Here is a 24051-nt window from a genome sequence, read left to right on the forward strand (position 1 = left end):
CGGAGATCAGCAGGAGCTGCACTGGGAGGGAGAGAAGCCCACGACCCCGGCAGAAAATGTGGGGCTGAAGCCCCGACCCCCGTGTTTGCGTAGCTGGTTTGAACCCCTCTCTCACGCTCAGGCTGTGGAGAATTTCAGCCCAAATCTACTCACCTTGGTATCTCCATTTCCCCCATCACCACACAGCCATGAAGGGATTCAGCCTAGGAGGCAGGGTCAGCATTAGCCCCATTTGGTAGATGGGATCTAGGACACCCAGAGGTGAAGTGACTGTCCCAAGACTAAGCAGGGAGTCAGTGGCATAGCAGAGAACCAAACGCAGAACACCTGAGCCCCAAGCCTGTGTCTTAGCCACTGGGCTACCCTTCCTACCCACTAGACAGAGCCACCAGGAGATGGGGAGCAGAGAGAGATGAGAAAAAGGACAAGGGTGAGAAGCAAGAAGGGGGAAACATCAGGAAGGGAAGCAAGGACTTAGAGAAGAAACAAGAGAGAGGGAAAGGGGCAGGGTGAGCGATAGGAAGGGAGAGGAGAAAAGAAGAAGGGAGAGGGGAAAGACTCCCCACTGCTTGTGCCTCCCATCCACCTTCTTCCCACGGTCATCAGTGTCCCTCAGGTCCCAAACAAGCCCTACGCCGGGGTAAAGCACAGAGTGAACACAGTGTCTTTACTCAGGGGTGTTAGTGAAGACAGCGTGTAGCTGAGTACAATGATTTTAACATGCTGTAATTCATGGGAATGTAATGCTGTCGTTCATTACTATTTTAATAATGATGGCATTGTTAGGATACTAATGATTGACACACATTCAATAACTAGAATATGACCAAAGTGTATAAATATGCTGAAAATTGTCAGTTTGGGGGGGAGGCTGAGCCCCCCCCCACCCCCAAACACACACACACCTCACCCTTAAGGCAGGAGTGGCAGAAAGGAGTGAGCAGTGGGTGGAGGCACTCAGGGGAGGGGACGTAGGGGGAGGGGGCAGAGCGGGGGCAGGAAGAGGTGGAGTGGGGCACAGTGAGGGCTTGGCCTTGGGGAAGGGGGTGGAGCCAGAGTGGGGCACCCACCGGCCAAACCAAAAGCCAGCACCTACGGTGCGTGGGGTGGTTCCAGCGGTGGTGGCGAAGGCAGGCGGGTGGGCATGCGGAAGCCCTGGCCGTGCCGGAAGAGCGCCCCCCGCAGGGCAGCCGGCAGCTCGCTGGGCACCAGCCAGCGCAGGCGCAGCACCGCCCAAATGTCCGGCGGACGGAGTCCACGGGGGCGCGGCTTGTGCATGCGGGCACCAGCGGGGGCCCTTTGACTGTTCTGCCCCGGGGCCCGGAATTGCTTTGGCAGGACTGGGGGGGACTGTGCTCATGTCCTGCTTGGGGCCCACAGCCCGGCTCCGTGTGCGTTCCCATAGCTTGCCCTCTCGGTCCATTTCCCTTTCTGTTCACTCTGCTGTGTTAGATCAATGATGACACCCATTTAGGGGGCTTCCCTTGGGTAACTGATAGATTTACTGTCTGAATTCTCACTGGCACACCACTGCCAACCCCAGGCATTTAAACATCTTTAGTCAGGCCAGCCCCTGAAATCATGAGATTTAATAATAGTAAATAGTAGCAGTCTCTTATTTGCCTTTTGGTTTCTCAGAGCTTTAGATTGCACTCAGGGCCCCCACATTGGGGGCGGGGGGGGGAGGGTACACTTTACTGTGGCTGGGAGACCATGGGGGGGCCCAGTCCAGGCTGCAACCCCCTGACCATGTGTGGGAGGGGGCCCAACTTACAAGTTTATACTGGGCCCGAAAAAATTACTTCCTTTGTTTAGAAGTTGCAGTGCAGCAGGGAGAGGGCAGGGGAGGGCGGACACACAGGCTGTGTGGGGGAGGGACAGGCGGAGGCTGCAGCAGGGTTTGGGGGAGTTTGGGGGGATTGGCACAGCTGGGCTGGAGATGCGGGGGGGGGGTGGCTCCACCAGGCTGGTGGGGGTAGGGAAGTGGAACCGACTATCCTGTAATAATTATTGGTCAGTTTTGGGGCCTCTGGGGTGCACCAGGCAGGGGTGGGGTCTGATGGGGGTCTGCTGCTGGAGTGTAATGGCTGTACCTCAGGTCGGCCCGGGGCTGCGTGCTTTTTATTATTAATTATTATTATTTATTATTGTTAAAAGCTCAGCTCTGTGTGTGTTCGGTCAGTTCAGAGTAGGGATGCTTTATAAATATGAAAGCAGGAAATCTGTCCCCCAGCGCCCACAGGGAATATTGTGCCCTAGGAGGAGAGTTTGGGGTGTACTGCGATGTGTCACTCTCCACACACAGTGAGTGCGGGAGGGGAGGGGGCAGGGAGAGGAGCGAGGTGGTTCTGGGAGGTGGTTCACCTGCCTTATAACTTTTACCCGCAGGATTAGAGCCCTGAGCTGGCATGTGGGAGACCCACGTTCAATCCCCCTGTCCAGCTGTCTAGAGTTGCTCAGGAACATGAGGACCAATCTCAGGGCAGGTACAAATCAGGGCACAAACCCCACACTGGTTGTGAGTTCTGTATTTAGATTTCATGTATCAAGTGTGAACCTCTCAAGCACCATAACAGCCTGAACATGGAGTCACAGACAGTCCCCTTGGGTTCTCCGGTTTATCTTGCTGCTTTTCTGCCTCCTCCCCTGCTCCATCTCCCCGCTCCCCCTGCCGGGGCTGCCACATTCCCAGCAGCAGAGTCGGGGCAGCTCCTGGCCACAGGTGTCTCTGGTTAAAGCAACCAGCTGCTCCATCCTGCCCACAGAGAATGGTGGAAGACGTGGAACAGCAGACAGCCTCTCCCCAGCCCAGGAAGAACCATTAATAGAAACCTTCCCACCCCAAGGCAAAGGGAGTGGGACGTGGCAGCACTGGAGGGAGAGACTCTCCCTAATCCAGAAACAGGGAGAAGCATCCAGGAAAGAGCCCCCTTCAGCCGAAGGGAAAACCCCGAGGGGGAGACCTCTCCCTTCATGTTTCTGATTTTAATATTTCAGATATGTAGAAATATTCACCAGCACCCACCTGGTCAGAGTTAAGGGTATTTGCATGCTGGGCAGTGAGAAGGTTTCTGTTTACTGGTGTGTGCATCCCAGACTGCAGTAAGGGGAACCCAAGCTTCTGATCCCCAATATCCCCAAATAATTCAAGCATCTAGGACCAGAACAGAGCCCATGCACTGCTCCAATCGTGGGGTCCTTAGGCACATTCTTGGGGGGCTCTCTAGCCTGCTACCTGAGCTGTGAAACCCGCTGCCTAACCCCCTGGAGTAGAGCTGACCCTCCAGACTCCTGCATGCCGAAACGCACCATCTCCCAGAACTCCACACCAAGGTGAGAGCCCGCTGGTTTCAGCTGAATTCTCTCTGGAGGCGCGCAGTGGTTGTGAAGCATTTGGCTCTGTCTACACTGGACAGTTCAAAGCACTGCCTGGGGACCGCTCCCACGGCCGTGCTTTGATCTGCCTGTGTGGTCACCCGGGAGCGCTGGGGAAAGAGCTCTCCCAGTGCTCCTGGTAAACCAGGTCAACGCGGGGAATAGCTCCGAGCGCTGGGAGCTTGGAGTTCAACAGAAAACCAGAAAGCATTGAACACACACACAGACTCTTTGCACACGTCCAACACATTATTGCTCTTTCACTTAACCAAATAAAGCACCAGAGAGTTCAGATCATGTAGCACAAAACAACCAGCCTAACTCCAGTGCCCGTCACTAGCTCACCCTTCCCTTGGGAGTCCTGGGCTCAGGAAAAGCAGGCAGGCACCCCTGCCTCATGAGGCTGCTGCACGCTGGGAGATTTTGCTCTCTCCTTTTGAGTTGGAGACAAAGAGCGGGATCCAGGAAGGGACTCAGGTATTGCAATGCTGAATATCGCTGAATCTAAATCGCAGCTGCCTAGAAAATCACGGGAATGACCCTGAGCCACAAAGCCTGAGTTATGGGGAGATGTAAGTGCCTTAGAATGGGACCCACAAAAGTGAGCCTACTAGGCAGGGAGCTGCCTAAGGTAGCCATTGGGAGATGCTGAGCAGAGGGGTACTGTATAGTCTTTTTGAAGTGGGGGCCACTTTGGCAAGAAGTCTTCAATGTGAGAACCACATCAACTCTCACATTGAAGGGGATTTGGGTTTGGGAGGGGGTGAGGGGTGGAAGCTGTGGAATGGGGGTCAGGACTGGCACAGGTGGTAGGGGGTGTAGGAGAGGGTATGGGATGCAGGAGGCGGTATGAGGGGCTGGCTCTGGGAGGGGGCTCAGGACTGGGGGTGCAGGAGGGAGTATGGGGTGCAGAAGGAGTCAGCACTTACCTCGGGTGGCCCCAGCCCTACACCACTCCCGGAAGGGGCCAACGTGCCCCTGTAGCCCCTGGGGCGGGGAGGAAAATGTGGTTCCATGTAGCTGTGAAGAGACTCTGATCTGAGCTTGGAGAGATCATAAGGTTTGCATTGAAAACCGTTTTAGCCACAGTTCCCCGTTCCCGGCCAATGGGATCTGTGGGGGTGGTGCTTGCAAGCACGAGCAGCGTGCAGATTCCTCTGTTCCCCGACCCCTACCACCCTCTCAAGGAGGTGGGGGCATGCTGGCCACTTCCGGGAGCAGCATGGCTCCGGGGCAAGCAGGGAGCCTGCCTTAGCGGCAGCCCCACTCCACCACCGGAGATCACGATAGACAGGGAGCCACCACTGGCTAGGCACCTCCCTGTCTCTTGATGCATTTTGTTACTAATGTAAAATTCCCAAAATACAGAAAAATCAGATGCAACTTTTCTTAGGATCAAATTTGGAGCTGTTTGGGGAGTTTCTAAGAAAGAGGGAGATGAGAATATGGTGTTTAACCAGAGTGGGGAGAAGGAAAATCCAGGAACTGCTGGTAAGTGCCATTGTTACTCACTAATAAATCTGCACAGGGATGTTATCAGTGCTCAGATCTCTGTGAGTAACGGGAGAGTTACAGTGAGTAACATGCTCCCCCCTGTGAGAGGCTATTTGTTGTTTCCTCTGTGCAAAGTAATTTCTGTTCTGGCTTAATGGAAACTAAACAGGAGAAAGGAGAATGGAGGAAATTATATTTACTTACTGAATAATCCAAATAGTTTTCTTTAAAACGTGAACAATTTGAACCATCTTTATGAGAAATCTCAATTCCTCTTCAGCTAAATCACTCTATAATTATAGCCAGTTGACATTTTTCACACAGAAATGTCTCTCACCTGAAAGTGAGGCTTCAGCAAAATCACGGTTTCCCTGGAAATGTTGCTTTTTACGACATGACTCTAGATTCTGATCAGGAGAATCAAAATGTAATTGCAAACAGTTGAATCATTTCATTTTCAGTCTAAAATGTCCATCCACATTTTTTGTTTCCACATTTCTGCAGGAAAACATTTCAGAATAGTTCGTTTCAAGAACATTTTCAATATGCTGACATTTCAGTCTGATTGGGAGAGGGAAGTAACTGCGAAAAGTCTAAATTTCACACAACAAGAAAATTCTGTTTTCTGACAAACTCTGCCAGCATGGTGCAGTTATCAGTCACAGTGCCAACTTCTCCTTGAGTCTCTCCGAGATCATCCCAGCAGGAGAGCGTGTGCAGCTCCCTGCCCTCCCGCAAGTGACCTACCCCAGTGACCGTTCTAGGCACTGATCCGATGGTGACCCTGTGCCTGGTCGTACTCTGCTGCTCCCCCTGGTGTTGGGCGCTGGGAGTGCTCCGGAAGCAGCATCTACAGGGGACTCTCGCGACTGAGCCTAGGTCACAACCCAAAGAAAGGTCAAAGTTGAACCCACTGGTTTGCAATGAAACGCTCCCTCCTGCAGAAAAGGGACGATAATTAACTAGCCATTGGAGCAGGGTCCTGCATCCTGCATCTTCTACCTCCCAGTGCCCTGACCCCCAAGACTAGAGTCCTTGTCACCCTCTCGCTCTGACCCAGGGACTATTTAATTATTTAGCCAGAGTGGAGCAGTTTGATCAGAAGCGATTGCGGGGGATCCTCACATCAGAATATCCCAGATCCCCGTGGTTAGGGCAGTCACCTGAGCTGTGGGAGACCTGTGTTCAAACCCTTCCCCCCCGTCAGGCAGAGCAGGGAGTAGAACCTGAGTCTCCCGTATGCCAGGCGAGTGCTATAAAGGAGCCTCTGCCAGCACCTCCCCTGAGTTTTGTCTGATCCCTGATCCAAAAGGGGTGCTCAGCGCACTGCTACAGGATTGGGCCCCTCAGGCAAGAGAGGCTTTCCACTGCCGGCCTTCTGCTTGGAGGATCCTTCTGGGGTTTAGGTGAGAGGCAGGTGTCTGGACACCGAGAAGGAGGCAGCAGTGCCCAGGCCCAGAAGCAGAAATTTAGGAACCTTGGGAAATTTTACCATTGAAATGTTGGTGCTGAGTGAATTTAGGCCCCTGCAGAGTTAGGGGCAGCCAGGCAGAGGTTTTCTGGATTTCAGTGGCACCTAATTCTGTGAGTCAGGGGTTGAAACCTGGACTTTAGCCACCTAAGTCCCACTGGGGATCTGGCTCGTCACTGCTCCGTGCATCTGTTTCCCATCCGTGAAATGGGGAGAATGTCACTTACCTTCACTGTAAAGTGCTTGAGCTCTACAGATGAACAGGGGAGGATGAGGGTGATGAAATGGCCCTTAAGTCTCTACGTGTCCATGACCTGCCATCACAGGGAAAGACAGAAGCTTAGAGGCAGGAAATGGTTTCTCATTTTGACTCTCTGGGCTGGTGTGTCCAGGACCAAGAGCAATTCCTGCTGGCCAAGCTGGGGGAACTGGACAGGGAGACTGGGAAGAAATTAAGTGAAAATGCCACCAACTTTTCCGAGCCAATATCTCATCTCAACAAGCTGATCAGTGAGCTGGAGGGGCAGGGCCATCAGCCAGCAAGTGAATTCCTGCAGGTGAGACTGTTCCAGCCACCCAGACTCCTGCACAGAGACAGGACAGCTCCTGAATCCTGGGCCCTGGAGTCCAGCACTGAGAGATCACAGCGTAACTCGGTGTGTGCATGGCAGAGACAGGAATTATTACTGTTCTTTGCAGAATTATAGACCTGCAGAAGTTAGAGGTGAAAAGCCTCATTTCCTCAGGAGAATCGATGGCTTTGGGGCCAGGGCAGGGCCTCTATTTCCAGTGTTTGTAAAATCCCTTCTGATCCCTGTTGACGCCTGGTGGTTACCGTTTCACTGGTTAGCTAGTTTTGCCATATTTTTTTCCCTGCAGACTTTACTGTCCCTGAATAGTCTTGTTTCTTTGGCTGCCTCCCACATTCCATTCCCAGGACAGGTTGGTTTATCCTCAGACCTCGGGGCAACCCCCAAGGGAACTACTGCCTGATTCTCATTCCTGCACTCAGCGTTGTCAGGGCCGTCACAGGCTGGTGCTGGCCTTGAGTTCAGTGGGCCAGACCCAACCATCCATTTTTCAGCAGAACTCCCCAGTGTGGTGAGAGCTGCATGGATAACACATCATGCTGGTCCTGCCATGAGTGCAGGGAACTGGACTTGACGACCTCTCCAGGTCCCTTCCAGTCCTATGATTCTATGTAGCCATGTGGTCTGCTGGGCTGGGGCCTTTCACGGATTTTATTCCGCAACTGCCAGCACATGGTTTGCTGAAATCTCATCCCCTGATGCTGCTGCAAACTCTACTCGCTTCCCTCACTCTGCATTTGCTGAAAGGAGGATGTAACTTACCAGGCACAGAGCCATCGCCCTGTATCCCAGAGTCCAACAGCCCCACCCCACTGTGAGACACATTAGACCGAGCGCTCTTCTCTCTCCTTTTTCCCTCTAGGACGTCAGAGGCACCTCGACAAGGCACGTGGCTCCTTCTCACTCCCCCTCACACTTCTTGAGCCTGGGCAGGGGCTTGGCCACTAGGTGAAAGCCACGTCTCCCCAGGGCACCTCAGCACAGTGTGGACAGGAGCCACATTTCCGCTACTTTCACTTTGTTCAAGTTAACCTTGAGGTTCTCGCCCTGTGAACAAAACGGTGGATTTACCCATCCTGTGGGAAAGATTATGAACTTGTTACATCCCTGGGGGCCTGTAGACACTGGGGATATAATATGGGCCTTACACTGCTAGCTCTCTGCTTACCATAGGCGCTGACTTTTATTTTTCCCTGGGGGTGCTTCACCCCTGCTCTGCCCTGAGGCCACACCCCCACTATGCCCCTCCCCTAAGGCCCTGCCCTCACTCCGCCTCTTCCCACCCCCACTCTGCCTCCTCCCCTAAGGCCTTGCCCTGTCTGCCTCTTCCCACCCCTGCTCCAACCCCTCCCCGAAGCCGCAGCCAATCTGCAGCTCGCTGCTCTCCGCCCTCCCCCAGGCACCTCCCCTACCCACCAAACAGCTCATTGGCAGCCCCGCAGAACAGCTGTGGCTGGTGGGTGCTGAGCTGCCCTTGTATTTTTTCCGTGGGTGTTTGAGCTCCGGAGCACCCCTGGGGTCAGCCCCTCTGTTGCTTCCAATCATGGGACTGAGCAGTGACCAAGTATAAACAGCAACTTACAGTGAGACTTAGCCCATGTCCTGCTGTTAAAGGGCAAGTCAGTGAGGCCAAAATTTACAGCAGTGGCCTGATTTTGGGGTGTCTGGGTTTCTCTCCTCGAAACACAGGACTTCAGGGCTCATGTTCCACCCGCATTCGCAGCTGCAGCCGGAGTCAGTGGGTGCTGCCGGTGCCCAGCCCCTTGGAGAACCAGCCCCTCAGCACTTAGCTCAGTCCCCAGATTTGGACCCTGAATCAAAAGACATTCTTGACATTTGGACCCAGCCCGTCATTGTGCTCTGGCTCCTGTGCCGGCGAGTGTGGCTGTTTGTGCCTCCTCCCCAGCAGCTGCAGGCACAGGGAGTGCTCCTGGGAGGGGCGGGAGGGAGTGGGGATGGGGCATGGACAGGCTGGAGGAGGAAAGGGTGGAAAGGGACAGAGGGGTGTGGCCAGGGTGAAGCTGCACCTCTTGTACTCTGCACCCTGGCAAAGCGCCTTAGGACCATTAAACCAGGGATGCAGCTCTGGCTGGAGCTTAGGACTTGCCTAGGTGCTGCTAAGGTCTGCATTGGCCCTTGTAGCCACTGAATAGGGGGCCTATTGAATCAACCCACTCCCTGCCTCAGTTTCCCCATCTATACAATGCCTGTGTGTCTCTTTGCATTATAGTCTATGGAGGATGAGGGTCCCATGGTGCTGAGCGCTGAGCAGACCCGAAAAGCTTTCAATTCAGTGTCCCAATCTTGAAAGGTAGCGTCCCAATGATGCCAAAGGGACTAGCGTGGGTAAAGTTACAGTCACAATTTACTGAGAAAGGGGCAGAGCACAAAAAGGCCACCCCAGCTGTCTACCTAAATCTCTCTAAGTAACCAGCTGCACACAGTACATCCGACAACCAGGGGAGAGAAATTACAGGTACTATATGTACCATGCCAGTCTCTTTCCTTTCCGTAACCCTGTACCAAAGCACTGAATCTGCTCTGCTCTGCAACGCTGAGTGAAGACTCAGGTACCTAAGACAGCAGCAGGGGAAAGGTGTTTGAATGATGCTTGCAAATCTCAAGCCATGAGGAGACCAGCAAAAGGTCAGCACTTCACTCCGCTGAGCTGCAACGTCTAGTAAGCACGTTGTTAACCTGCTGCAGCGCTGGACCCGGGTAACCAGCTGAATCCACAGCAGCATCTCTGCGCAGCACGGCTTCCCCGCCACAGCTGAGTTCCCTCTCTGTGTCCCCGATGGCGGCTTCCCAGACTGCCCCAGGCCTCCTCCGTCTGTCCCCACATCCCCTCCTGCAGCCGCAATGGGCAAGTGGCCTGAGAGGTCTCTGTTTATCCCACACCACGTACCCTGCAGGCCCCTAGTGCGAGCTCCCCTCACACCAGCTGCCCTCGGCCATTGGGCCCCATCCCTCACCTGGGGGACAGGAGCTTGGTCTCCCTGCAGTCCCTGGTCTCTCTGCCGGGACTGACAAACTGGGAGAAAATGGGAGCAGGCCTTGCTGGGCGTGGTTGTGTGACAGGGTCACCTGCCCCCTAGGGCCCAGGCTGAGATCCCAGCACATTCCACAGGCCCCTGAGCCGCCAGCAGATGGACTCTCAGCCTCCGTCCCTGTGGTGGTGGGGGAGGCTCTGGGTCATTGCTCTGGGGGAGCTGCTGGGGGAGGGAGGAGATTTAGCTCCTCACAGACAATTTTAACAGTTCTAAAGCTTCAACTTTTTGAATCTCAGTGTCTAGTGTCATTGAATAGTTCTGGTCTGACCACAATATTGTCTGATCCGCCCCATAATTTCCCATAACCGTGAACATTGTAATTGGAATGAAATGCTTAAACCCCAGATTGTTGTGCAACTGTGAGGTTTAAATCAATAAATATAAAAATTGCTTAAAATAAACATTATCTGTCACAATTATAGATTATAAAAAAAAATTCTGCCAAGCCTGACTATCATGCCTTAGACACACAGCTCCTGCTCCTCTAGGTTCATCCTCACAGGGGGCTGCCTCAGTGACCCTCCCCACCAGCACAGGGGCTGATTGGAGGCCGGGAGCCCTTTGCGGTTTTAATTACAGGCTAATTTCACTGAAAGTTACCTGTCAGGGGTGTGATTCATCATTCAGCTCTGTAAAGTCTTCATTGTGAGGGACATACTATCACAAAATTAATGATCTGGAAACAAAGAGGCAAAATATCAAGTCTTGAAAGCAGGATCTACCCCACTCCTTTCCCGAGGCCCCACCCCTTCTATACCTACCTCTCTCCATTGCTCGCTCTCCTGCGCCCTCGCTCACTTTCACCGGTCTGGGACAGGAGGATGGGGTTCAGGCAGGGGTGCAGACTCTGGACTGAGGCTGAGGGGTTTGCAGTGTGGGAGGGGGCTCTGTGCTGAGCTTAGGGCAGGGGGTTGGGGTGCAGGAGGGGTCAGAGTGTTGGGGTGTAGGAATGGGTACGGGGTGCTGGCTCTGGGAGAAGGGTCAGGGCTGGGGCAGGGGGTATGGGGTGCAGGAGGTGGTATGGGGTGCTGGGTGAAGGGGGGGTATGGGGAGCTGACTCCAGCCGGGAGGCACTGATTTACCTCAGGCGGTCAGTGATGCAGCGGGGCTAAGGCAGGCTCCCTGCCGGCCCTGGCCCTTCACCATTCCCGGAAGGGTCCAATACACCCCTGTGGCCCCTGGGGGAGACGTGGCTCTGCGCACTGCCCCTCTCTGCAGGCACTGCTCCCGCACCTCCCATTGGCCACAGTTCCCCATTCCCGGTCAATGGGAGCTGCGGGGGCAGTGGTTGCAGGCAGGAGCCACGTGCAGAGAACCCTGCCCTCATCTCAGGCTGTGGGGGCATGCTGGCCACTTCTGGGAGTGCCGTATGGCTGGGGCAGGCAGGGAGCCTGCCTTAGCAGCAGCAGGCAACCCCGCTGCACCACCGGAGATCACGATCAACTGGGAAGGTCTCCAGGATCGACTTGTCGATCACAATCGACGGGTAGCTGACCACTGGTCTAGCTAGACAAAAGGCAGGGAAGGGAAACTGAGGTACAAAGTGGGGCAGTGAGTTGCCCACAGTCACCCAGCATGTCAGTGACAGAGCTTAGCATAGAACCCAGATCTACCCAGACCCAGGCCAAGACCTGAACCACTTTGCCATGCTGCCATCTTAGCCTCAGCCCCACCCAGGAATGAAGTGTGTCCGTTCGGAGGGAAAGATGCCTTGATAAAGGTCCCAGGCCCAGCAGGGAGAGGAGGTTTCTCCCGGGGATTCTGAACTCCCGTGCTGCTCCATGAGGGGTTAAACTCAGATGCTGCCAGCCTGCACCAGAGGAGATCACTGGGCTGAACACTGTGTGGGACCCCGAGCACCTTCAGTCCGCACACAACAGGGCTCCAGACAGCTCAGGTCGACGCCAAGTCCCACTGGGATTACACTGGGTTGTAGCCAAACTAACCCCAGGCTGGAGCTGACCGGTGCCAGTCTGACCTGTTCTGTTGTGTACGTGGGCAAGGCCCAGCCAGAGTGGTTCCATGAGTCCCACCAAGCAGCCTTTTGAAATCTCCCAGAATCCACTGCTTCCGGGATCTTTACCAGGGAATGGGACCGTGGGGTACCTGCCCAGGGGGATTGCCACAGAAAGGGGTCAGGACAGCACTGGGGCAAACCCCAACCCGTTCTTCATACAAATCTGCATCATGTGTAATTAGGGTGATCACCGAGGCATCCCCAGAACATAGGACATGCCCAGGCCTGCCTGTCTGGGCCCGTCCTCACCAGTATCAGTCGCCCTGTGTGGGCCCCACCACCCCCTTTTTCAGCGTGCCGCCCACCTGCATCATTGTGCATGGAGGTGCCACCCCCAGCCCCGCCCCCACCCTCACAGGTGTCCTGCATCCTCAGTCTCCTCCTCTCTCTCTTTTGCACCAGACAAAGCCACGTCCAGTGCTGGGTCCCTGCCGGGCAGGGATAGGGCTCCACCAAACTGGGACCGCGCAGCTTCAAACCAGACGAGTGGCCTCCCGACGTCTCATGGGGTTTGCCCTGGTGCTTGGACCAGCTCTGCCCAACCAGTGCCGTTCCTAGGGCTGCAGGGCTGAAATCCCAGCCCATATTGAAACCCTGGTGGCTTCTGGGATTTGTATCACTTGGTTCGTTAAACCTTCTACAAAACAGGTTTATTGATTCACCCCCATGTGATTCCAGTGCCCTGTTATGCCCTGTCCCACTAATCAATTCCGTAAAGCTTGGTTATAATTGAGCTCTCTCTCTAATTACTAAAAAAGACTGAATCTGAATAGGTAACAAGTCTGAATGTGACACACTCCCAGGCTCCATTTATGAGGTTTCATCTCCTTGGTGGCCCTGATGTCACAAAGTGATTAGAACCACAGTCATCTTGGGTTTCGGGTGCAATAACACCCACTTCCAAGCACCTCTCAATTTTCCAGATGAAACCTCCCAAAACATTTCTGTTTCTTCAGGAAAGAATCCAGGCCCATTTGAAGACTCTGAGGGAAGAGAGAGAAAAGCTCCTGGGATTGAAAGCGACTGGAGAGGGGAAAAGCCTGGAGTATCTGGTAAGGTGCCTGTTGTTATTAACTGGCAGGGACTGGCCGTGAGAGGTCTGTTTGGAGGCAGACTCCTGTGTGGCCTTGGGGAACATGAGCTTGTGTGTGTTTCTCCCTGATCATGGATTGCTGGGTTAGATTCACATGTAGAGAAGCCCTAAGCTTCCATTGCAGTTGATGAGTTAATGTCTAGCCCTTAATGACAGGTTTCAGAGTAACAGCCGTGTTAGTCTGTATTCGCAAAAAGAAAAGGAGTACTTGTGGCACCTTAGAGACTAACCAATTTATTTGAGCATGAGCTTTCGTGAGCTACAGCTCACTTCATCGGATGCATGCCGTGGAAACTGTAGCAGACTTTATATATACACAGAGAATATGAAAAAATACCTCCTCCCACCCCACTGTCCAGCTGGTAATAGCTCATCTAAAGTGATCACCAGGTGGGCCATTTCCAGCACAAATCCAGGTTTTCTCACCCTCCACCCCCCCCCCACAGATTCACTCTCCTGCTGGTGATAGCCCATCCAAAGTGACAACTCTTTACACAATGTGCATGATAATAAAGTTGGGCCATTTCCTGCACAAATCCAGGTTCCCTCACCCCCCTCCCAAAAACCACACACACAAACTCACTATCCTGCTGGTAATAGCTCATCCAAAGTGACCATTCTCCCTACAATGTGCATAATTAAGGTGGGCCATTTCCAGCACAAATCCAGGTTTTCTCACATCCCCCCCACCCCCATACACACACAAACTCACTCTCCTGCTGGTAAAACCCCTTCAAAACTGACCACTCTCCAAGTTTAAATCCAAGTTAAACCAGAACATCGGGGGGGGGGGGGGAGAGAATAGGAAAAAACAAGAGGAAATAGGCTACCTTGCATAATGACTTAGCCACTCCCAGTCTCTATTTAAGCCTAAATTAATAGTATCCAATTTGCAAATGAATTCCAATTCAGCAATTCCAATTCAATTGGAATTCATTTGCAAATTGGATACTATTAATTTAGGCTTAAATAGAGACTGGGAGTGGCTAAGTCATTATGCAAGGTAGCCTGTTTCCTCTTGTTTTTTCCTACCCCCCCCCCCCCCATGTTCTGGTTTAACTTGGATTTAAACTTGGAGAGTGGTCAGTTTTGAAGGGGTTTTACCAGCAGGAGAGTGAGTTTGTGTGTGTATGGGGGTGGGGGGGATGTGAGAAAACCTGGATTTGTGCTGGAAATGGCCCACCTTAATTATGCACATTGTAGGGAGAATGGTCACTTTGGATGAGCTATTACCAGCAGGATAGTGAGTTTGTGTGTGTGGTTTTTGGGAGGGGGGTGAGGGGGTGAGAGAACCTGGATTTGTGCAGGAAATGGCCCAACTTTATTATCATGCACATTGTGTAAAGAGTTGTCACTTTGGATGGGCTATCACCAGCAGGAGAGTGAATCTGTGTGGGGGGGGTGGAGGCTGAGAAAACCTGGATTTGTGCTGGAAATGGCCCACCTGGTGATCACTTTAGATGAGCTATTACCAGCTGGACAGTGGGGTGAGAGGAGGTATTTTTTCATATTCTCTGTGTATATATAAAGTCTGCTACAGTTTCCACGGCATGCATCCGATGAAGTGAGCTGTAGCTCACGAAAGCTCATGCTCAAATAAATTGGTTAGTCTCTAAGGTGCCACACGTACTCCTTTTCTTTTTGTCTAGCCCTTGTGGCTCTCCCAGAAATCCTCCCCAAGTGAACTGAATGTCCCCGTGAGGTGCTGTCCACTGTGTCTGGTCATTTTGTGCATTTTTTAAATGTTTGTTTCTTTTAACTCCCCAGGTGTCTCTGTCAGTGTAGTGCTGAGTCCTGCCTCCTGCTGCTCTGGGTCTGAATTTCCAGAGACCATAAATAACAGAATAAGCTGACCATGACAGGCATGGAAACGTCCCTTTCAGAGGGATACCGGGGCCAAAGGGGAAGGTGTGAGAGAATCCCCTGCCTAGTACACACAGGGTAGAGTCACATGTCAGAAATCTTCGGATTTTCAAAGGAATTCAGCCTCCTGCACACTCAGCTCTCCATGGAACAGCCCCGGGCTCCATCCATGTCCCTGATCAGCCCTTGCCCTATTTTCATACAGAAACACACACAAACGGAGAGGCAGAAGATTGTGTCTGAATTTCAGCAACTGTGGCGGCTCCTGGGGGAACAAGAGCGACTCCTGCTGGAGAAACTGGACAAGGAGATTGTGAGGATCCAGAGTGAAAATGCCAGTAAACTCTCCGAGCAGATTTCCCGCCTCAGTGAGCTGATCAGTGAGCTGGAGGGGAAGTGTCAGAAGCCAGCGAGTGAATTCCTGCAGGTCAGACTGAATGAGAAACACAGGTGGGTGCTCCAGGGCAGCCAGCTCCCCCACTCAGTGCTGCCCGCCGGCAACCCTGCCAATCAACTCCTCCCCCTCCCTCCAGCACCACCCACTTGCTGCGATCAGCTGTTCCACTGTATGCAGGAGAGGCTGGGAGGGACTGGGAGGGAGTGTGCTCACAAGAGGAGGCAGGGAAAAGGCAGGATGGAGGTGGAGTGGGAGTGGGAAGAGTTGGTCTGGGGTGTGGCATTGTGGGAAGGGGTGGAGTGGGGCATGGGGTTGAGCACTGCCAGGGACAACTGGAAACCGGCACCTGTCATTAGAAACAGGCCAGATGCTCACACAGGGAAGGGAGGGCTCCTGAATCCTAAGCACTGGAGTCCAGCAGTTCAAGATCTTGGTGCAACTCGGCATGTGCATTGCTGACACGTGACTAACTATTATTCTTTGCAGAGTCACAGACACAAAGATATGAGAGATGGAAAAGCCCCATTAGCTGAGGAATCCATGGCCCTGGGCAGGGCCTCTCTTCCCCCATACTTCCTAAATCCTTTCCCTGGAATCCCCTGTGTGTTTGTCAGAGGGGACTGCAAGTCTTTCGTCTCTCTCTCCTCTAGGATATCAGAAGCACCTTGAGTAGGTACGTGGCTCTCTGTAACACTCCCTCACACTTCACAACACTGGGACAGAGCTTGGGGATGATGTTAGAGCCACATCTCCCCAAGGCTCTCCAGCAAAATGTGTGGGAAGATCACATGTTGGATATGAAGCTCTCTGATCAACTTCATCCTGGGGTGCTCATTCTTGTACAGAAGACTCTGGAATTATCTATTCAGTGGGAAAGACTGACCTCAAGTATTTCCTAGAGATGTCACATCCCTGCGGACTGGCTGCGTCAGGACTATGAGGATGGAATATGGCCTGTCACTGATAGGGCATTGGTCACCGTTCAGCCCCCCAAGGCAGTAGTGGTTAAGAGTCTTTCCCATCTGAGGACTGTTTGGAGTCCTGTGTGGAATGAGCTCAGGAGGGGGGAGTTGGTGTCGGTCTAGTTCCTAGTGGACAGATTTCTACAGCACTTCAGCTGGGGAAGCTCCTGTTGCTCAGAATATGGAGGCCAAGGAGTGAATTGGCCATGGAGACTTGCTCCCCTTTTGTCCCCAGAGCTGATCTCTCCAGACCAGAGTTTAAGAACATTAAGGAGTCCTTTGAAAGGAAGGTTGTACGGCCATGGGCTGTGTTGCACTTGCTCTGAGGCTGGGAGAAGTCAAGAAATTCTAACTCCAGGCCCATTAGAGCAGCGACTCACTAGCCAGAACTTATAATGAGCCACACAATGAAATATAATCACGGGAAATTGTTTCTCTCCAGGTGGGAGAAGGGGAAGTTCCAGCAGCCAGAGGAGATTTCTCCTGAACTGGAAGAGCGAGTCAGTGGTTTCTCCCAGAAAACGATTGCGCTATTCGAGATTCTGGGGAAGTTCAAAGGTACCCAGAAGGGATCTAGGAATGGAAATTGGGAAGAGCCTCTGAGACTGTGGGAAGAGAATGGTGCTGGTCAGTTGGTTCACACTTAGAGGATGCTTCTATTTAATTGTTGAGTGAGAAGGCCAGACATTTGGGTCCAAGACACTCAGATTGATTAATTTGAACGTATATTTCTACCAAAAGCATACTTTGCCATTACAATTACTGTTAAGGTAAGAAATGACTCCAAAACTTTAAGGCCAGAAGGGACCATCACAATCATCCAGTCTGACCTCCTGCACATTGCAGGCCACAGAATCTTGCTCACCCACTCCTGCAATTGACCCCTAATCTCCAGCCATGTTACTAAAGTCCTCAAATCATGATTTAAAGACTTCAAGTGTAACAGGTTGAGCACTCACCAGTACAGCACCTCCTGCTGGTCAATCCAGGAATTCGCTCTCCAGCTCCGGAGCACCCCCTGCTAGATGATGTCTCTCCTGCCTCAGGCCCCCCATGTCCCTCGTGGACCCCAGTGCCCCTTACCTTGGGGTTCTGCCCACAGCAGTACCCCCACACTCTGGGTCTCCCCTCCCAGGGGAACCTCAACTCCCTATACCCACCTTGCCTCAGTGGCTACTGCCAGTCATCATCTAGCCCCTTTTCTCTGGGACTGATTGCAGTCTGCAATGGCCACTCATCATTAGCAAGGGGGTTTGACCTGCTGCCTTCCTAGCCCCACCTGCCTTCCGGCAGCCCTAGTACCATCCCTGGCCCTTAGCAAAGCCTCAGCCTGGGGACTTGCCAGGCCAGAGCTCCCCAGGTCTGCCTGCCCTTCTCCAGCACTGCTCTGTCTAAGGTACCCTGTGCTCCCTACCAGTCTGATCCTTCTCACTCCAGCCCTGCAGTGAGACTCTTGCCTGCTTAGCTCCCAGCCCTTTTCTCAGGGCCAGCTGTGGCCTAATTGGGTGTGGCCCCAGCTGTGGCAGCTAGTCTGGGCCAAATGGGCTGCAGGGAAGGAGAAAGCCCCTCCCCCATGGTCAGGGATTCCTCCAGCACAGAAGCCCCTGGTGCCTCCTCCCCAGCAGCTGCAGGCACAAGGCAGGTTCCTGAGAGGGCCGGGAATGGGGTGGGTTGGTGAGGGTGGGGTGGAAGAGGGAGGGGGTGGTGTTAGCAGATGTGCCCGTTACTTTGGGGTACGCTCATTGATTAGGGTTACTCTCCTGGGGGGGCGGGTTCTGTAATTCTATTAATGAACTGCTTGTGTCACTTGTGTTTTTATATAGAGCTCTATTTCTCCCTTCTGCAAGTCCCCTCCCAGTGGAACTCTCCTGCAGGACCTAGGTTCCCCAGGGCTGGCTTCTGCCAGCTCCAGAATCAGATGAACACACACACATTTTAACAGAGCAAGTCTGAGTGGACCAGTTCAATCAGCACTCTCAAGCTGACCCCTTATATGTCCCTGGACTCAGTGGGCTGGGTCAAACAGGATTTCCAAGCTGCCCTCCCTTGTATACCCCTGGGCTTAATGGGCTGGGCCAAGTAGCACTTCCAAGCTGCCACCCTTATACGCCACAGGTACTGCACCGGAATAGAGGAAGCCTGAGCCGGCTGGGTTGAACAGTCCTTCCAGGCTGCCACCCTGATATGCCCCTGGACTCAGTGATCGGGGTCAAGCAGCACTTCCAAGCTGCCACCCTTCTATGCCCCTGGACTCAGTAGTCTGGGACGAGAAGCACTTCCAAGCTGCCACCCTCGTATGTCACAGGTTTAGCACAATTGTACTGGTAGGAAGCCACCTGATGAGCAAACCCCACAGTATTTTTGGGCACTGCAGGGATCTTTAGCTTAAGTAAGAGGAGCGTTGCTGCAGAGTAAATGGGGAAGCCAAAAACACAAAAGAGTCAAGTTCAGAGAGAGAGAGAGGGAGGGGAGCAACCAGCTTAACCATAAAAGTTATTTATTGAATAATAGTGATAACCACACAAGGAGAGCCTAAACAAACACAACAGTTACATTATTAAAGATTACAAAAGTCATACACCTCTACCCCGATATAATGCGGTCCTCAGGAGCCCAAAAAATCTTACCGCATTATAGGTGAAACCGCTTTATATCTAACTTGCTTTGGCCTCGAACATTTTGGTTATTAATAGTCACTTCCCACCCCCTGACTGACCCCTCAGAACCCCCGACCCATCCAACCTCCTCCCCGCTCCCTCTTCCCTGACTGCCCCGACCCCTATCCACACCCCCGCCCCCTGACAGGCCCCCCAGGACTCCCACACCCTGTCAAAAGCCCTCGTTCCCCATCCCCTGACCGACCCGCCCCCAGAACCTCCAAACCATCCAACCCCCCTCCCGCTCCCTGTCCCCTGACCGCCCCTCAAGACCCTCTGCCCCTTATCCAACCCCTCAGCACTGGCCCAGCACCCTTAACACGCCACTCAGAGGAGCCAGACACTGACGCGCTGATCCACTGAAGCACACAGCTCCGCCCCACAGAGCGCTGCTTTACCGTGTTATATCCGAATTCGTGTTGTATCGGGTCACATTATATCGGGGTAGAGGTGTATATAGAAAACTATACCTGATCAAACAAGTCAGGGTTAAAAAGTTGTACCTGAGGTAGAAAAGAAAACAGAGAGAGAGAGGTGGGGTCTCACCACTCCATGAAGCTTGGACTGGTCGGGCTTCCCAGGTGATGGGGGTAGCTCAGGGTCCTGAGTGCTGGAGACAGGCAGAGCCCCCAGCACGACCAGTCAGGAGAAGATGAATTCCCAGTGGAACTGATGCAGATTTTGGAACCAGGCATCAGAACACTTACTTGAGTGTGGGTTGGGGTTTTTGTAGGGAAACAACAATGATTCAAGGGAGAACACTAGATTTGTTTCTGGGTAAACTGATGACTCAAGGGTTTTCTTTAGGCTAGACAACAGGAACTGATCATTCCTGGCTATGGGTGGTGTTCCTTCAAGGGAGCTCACAATGCAACTAGGCTGCTTCAGTATTTTGGATATCAGTCAAGGATTCATTACTAGAATTTGTCTGATAACTGCTGAGCTGGGTGTGTGCCGGCGTAGGTTCATTAACATCTGGAGCAGAGATCCCCTAGGATGCAGGGCTTCCCTGCTTTTCTGCTCCCAGAGTTCAGTGCGGAAATCTCTGTTCTCCATTCTGTATGCCAATGCCGATGCCTCCCTGTCCCGTCTTTGATGCAGATGAGGCTAGGGGAGTTGCCTTAATCTTGTCACTCTTGTCAGGAGGGGTATAGGTGTGTCTCCCACCGCCTTTTCATTGCTTTCTGTAAGTCTTTCCTCTGATCGGTTTTGGTTCAAGCAGAGGCTGGGGGTTGGGGGGGCAGGGGGAGGATGTCCTTCATGAGTCAGACAGGCTGGATACTTCGCCCTGGTTTCCCAAGAACACAGAGCTGACTGGTATCAGTGGACAAGGGATAGAGGGATGTGGGCAGTGTAAAGCTGGGCCTCTGACACTCTGCCCACTGGCCAAGACACACGGGGCCCATTGTCAGAGGGAGGTAGCTCTGGCTGGCTTCAGAACTTCCTCAGCCTGGGCCAAAGTCTGCACCGGCCTCTGCAGCCACTGAATAGCAGAGTCTCAAATGGCCCCTCCCCTCTCTCCTTTTGTTGGTAAAGGGGTGAATCTGTCCCATTGAGTCAACCTTCCCCTGCCTCAATTTCCACATTTATAAAATGGTTTTACTATTATTTCTATTTCTGCCTATGGAGGATGAGGCCCCGTCGTGCTGCTCTCTGTAGAGACGCTGAGGAAACAGACCCAACAGCTGACATTTAGCACCAGAATTTCATAAACTCTCAACATTGCGTTAGTGTCAAAGGGACCAAAGTGGGTAAAGTTACTTTTATGCCAAAGTCTTTGTATGATCTGGGTCTAGGCTGTGACAAAAGGCAGTAAGTGAACGAGACAAACCAACTGGAGTCTGAGGGGTGAGAAGGGATGACGAGGGAAAAGTAAATCTCACTTACAGATTGTGTGTCCTCGGATAGTTGTGAGGCTGCAAGGATGCTGGCTCCACTGCTGAGAGGTGCGTGATTCAGAGGGGGAATAGGTTTCAGGTTTCAGACCTTTTTATATGAAATACCTGAGTGTGTCTCTGTGCCTCTCTGCTGTTATAAATATGACAGTCTAAAATCTCACCTCTCTTATCCTTTCTCCCTCCAGACACTCTGCTATCTGACTTGAAGAGAAAAAGGGGAGAATCGTTTGGAGCACACAGACAGGATGAGTTTGCAGATGAAGATTGTCTTTAAATTATGAGAAAATGCCAGAGAAAACATCTTCATGACATTGTAGCTAGAGTTTCCAACCAAACTGACAGCAACCATGACACTCATAGCCCTAAAAATAACATATTAAACGGGAAGGAGATCCAGGGGCCCATGTCTCCACACATACACTTTTAAAAATGAGATGACCAGGACAGTTTTCAACATGGGCATAGTTTGGGGGAAGGGGGCCACGTTTCCCCACACACACTGCAAGTCTTGGGCAGGCGTGGAGCATCGCAGGCAGTGTCTGTGCTTTGGGCAGGGCAGCTGATCAGCTCCTCTCTGTGTAGCGCAGCCCCTGTCCGCGGCACCAACCTCTTCCTGGTGCTGGCCTCTTGCAGTGGCCCCACCCCTGCTCCTGTTTCCTGAGGCGCTGCCCCCTGGCCAGGCCAGAAGCCAGAACCGGGCCACCACCCAGGGAGCCCAGGCTGCACTAGGGAGCCCTGGACCCTCCACCTGCCCGGGGTGGTGTACCCCAGGGAGTGGGGACGTGGGCCGGGGGCTGGTCTCAGAAGCCCCTGGACCCATGTCCAGGGCAGGTGGAGTGTCAGCGACTCTCCATAGCGAGCAAATCTCCCCGCCTGGCCAGGGGGCAGGGCCTTGGGCAGGGCCATGGAGTGGGCAGGGCCACACAAACAGTCCTGACACCAACCTTAGTGCTGAGTTCAGACCCGTTCTGATGAACAGAAACATTCTTAACTGAGTCGCACCCGAACAGAGCTCTCTGACACATCCCTCTGCTTTACCCTGGTGCAGGGAGTCTCCCCATCACTCGTCTCCAACATCCTGCCTTTCCTTTGGACGGGGCTGGGCTCTTCCATTGGAGCTGCTCCCCGCTTCCTGGATTGGGAAGATGCTCTTCCTGTGACGCTGGCAGCTCCTCCCTTCTCTCTGGGCTAGGGATGGGGCTACCTCACCCAATGCCACCTCCTACTCTCTGGTTTTAAGCAGCTCTTCCTCACTGCTGCACTTTCCTCTCTGTTCCCTGGCTTGGGAGTGGAGGCTGCATTAGGGGAGGGAGCTTCCCTCTGGGCTTTAAAGCTGGTACCTGCCTCCTCTGCTCCCTCCTCAGTAAAAGCTTCTGACACTTCCTGGCTGTGTCTGTGGCGCTGGGAATGGGGCAGCACGAGCAGCGGGAGCTGGGAGCTGAAGCCTGTGAGATAAATGAGAAACTAATGAAGTGGGACCCGTTACAAAGACTGAGGAGCTGCAGTGACATCTCTGCTCAGACTCAGGTGCCCAGGACAGAGGCAGCTCCCTGGGATCCAGGCCTGTCCCAGCCAGGACGGGGCTGCTGGGGAGTGTAAGAAATGGCCCCAGACTCCCCTAGGGCTGAGCTCGGCCCCTCACGCTCTGATTCTTTCTCTCTCTCTCCAGCGAATGTGACTCTGGATCCAGACACGGCGCATCCTCAACTCGTCCTGTCTGAGGATGGGGAAAAGTGTGAGATGGGGAGACACATGACAGCGACAGCCCAACAACCCTGAGAGATTTGACACTGAGCCCTGGGTGCTGGGTGTGAGGGATTCACCGCGGGGAGACATTGCTGGGAGGTGGAGGTGGGATGTGGGGGTGGCCAGAGAGTCTGTGGGGAGGAAGGGAGGGATCAGCCGTAGCCCTGAGGGGGGGATATAGGCTGTGCAGCGGTGGGGGGATCAGTTCCGGGCTTTCACCTCCCCTGTGACCCCCCTGCCCCTGAGGTGGGCCCCCAGCAGGATTCGAGTTTGTCTGGACTGTGACCGGGATAGGTGACATTTATCGATGTTGGTGACGAGGCCCCAATCTTCACTTTACCGCCGGTCTCCGTCCCTGGGGAGAGAATCCGACCCAGGCTCCAGGTGGGGGGATCCCAGCTCTGACTGTGTCCCTGAGACACACAGCAGAGGGAGGAACCGGAAATCAGCCTCTCTAGCCTCATGGACTCCTGTACACACCCATGTCAATCTGGAATTGCTCAGCTGTGCTCTGCGGAGAGGTGACTGGTTGCACAGAGGACAATCCATGAAGGGACTTGGTGTTGCAATGCTGATGCAATGTCAAAGGGCCTAGTTTGTAGGCAACCAGAAAATCACATTCTGCAAAGCTGAGTCAGGGGCCTGACCCCCCTAGACAATGCAAGTGGGCATCAGAGGCACCTCACAGTGCGATTCACAAAAGCCAGCTCACTCGGCGGGGAGCCATCTACGCTAGACAAGGGGACATGCTGACAAGGGGGGAGGGGTGTCCTAAGCTCTGCCCCCTCTCACAGATAGGTGCCTAAATCGGGGCTGCAGGGGGGCGTCGGTCTCTGCTTAGCAACCCACAGACGGGAACCCAGCACCTGATGTTCAGTGGCTCTGGCACCTGAGGCGTTTCTTGCTGGAATGAGTCAGGCACCTGCCTCGCTCCACACACAATGTGAGTGTGGGGGTGGGGAGAAGGTGGAGGTGGGTTTTGTGATGTCACCTGCCTGATAACTTTTACCCCCATGGTGAGAGCACTCAGCTGGCATGTGGGAGACCCAGGTTCGACTCCACTGTCTAGCATAGCTCACGAATGTGAGTACCAACCTCAGGGCAAACAGTTACAAACCAGGGTACAAACCCCACGCTAGGTATCAAATGTGAACCCCTCAAGCACCATAACAGCCTGAACATGGAGTCACAGACAGTCCCCTTGGGTTCTCCGGTCCATCTTGCTGCTTTTCTGCCTCCTCCCCTGCTCCATCTCCCCGCTCCCCCTGCCGGGGCTGCCACATTCCCAGCAGCAGAGTTGCGGGAGCTCCTGGCTACAGGTGTCTCTGGTTAAAGTCACCAGCTGCTCTATCCTGGCCACAGAGAACGGTGGTGTTAAGGAAAAGTTAGCACATGTGACTTCATTTTGTTTTGGGGCCCACCATTGTTTAAATGC

General features: G+C 53.4%; 1 pseudogene; it reads left to right on the top strand.

The window, feature by feature from the left end:
- LOC140897512 (zinc finger protein RFP-like) overlaps positions 1-23033 on the top strand; it is a 79683-nt pseudogene extending 56650 nt beyond the window's left edge.
- Positions 23034-24051: the final 1018 nt, after the last annotated feature.

The sequence above is a fragment of the Lepidochelys kempii genome, chromosome 14 (genome assembly GCF_965140285.1).
Source record: "Lepidochelys kempii isolate rLepKem1 chromosome 14, rLepKem1.hap1, whole genome shotgun sequence".
In the NCBI taxonomy this organism is placed as follows: domain Eukaryota; kingdom Metazoa; phylum Chordata; order Testudines; family Cheloniidae; genus Lepidochelys; species Lepidochelys kempii.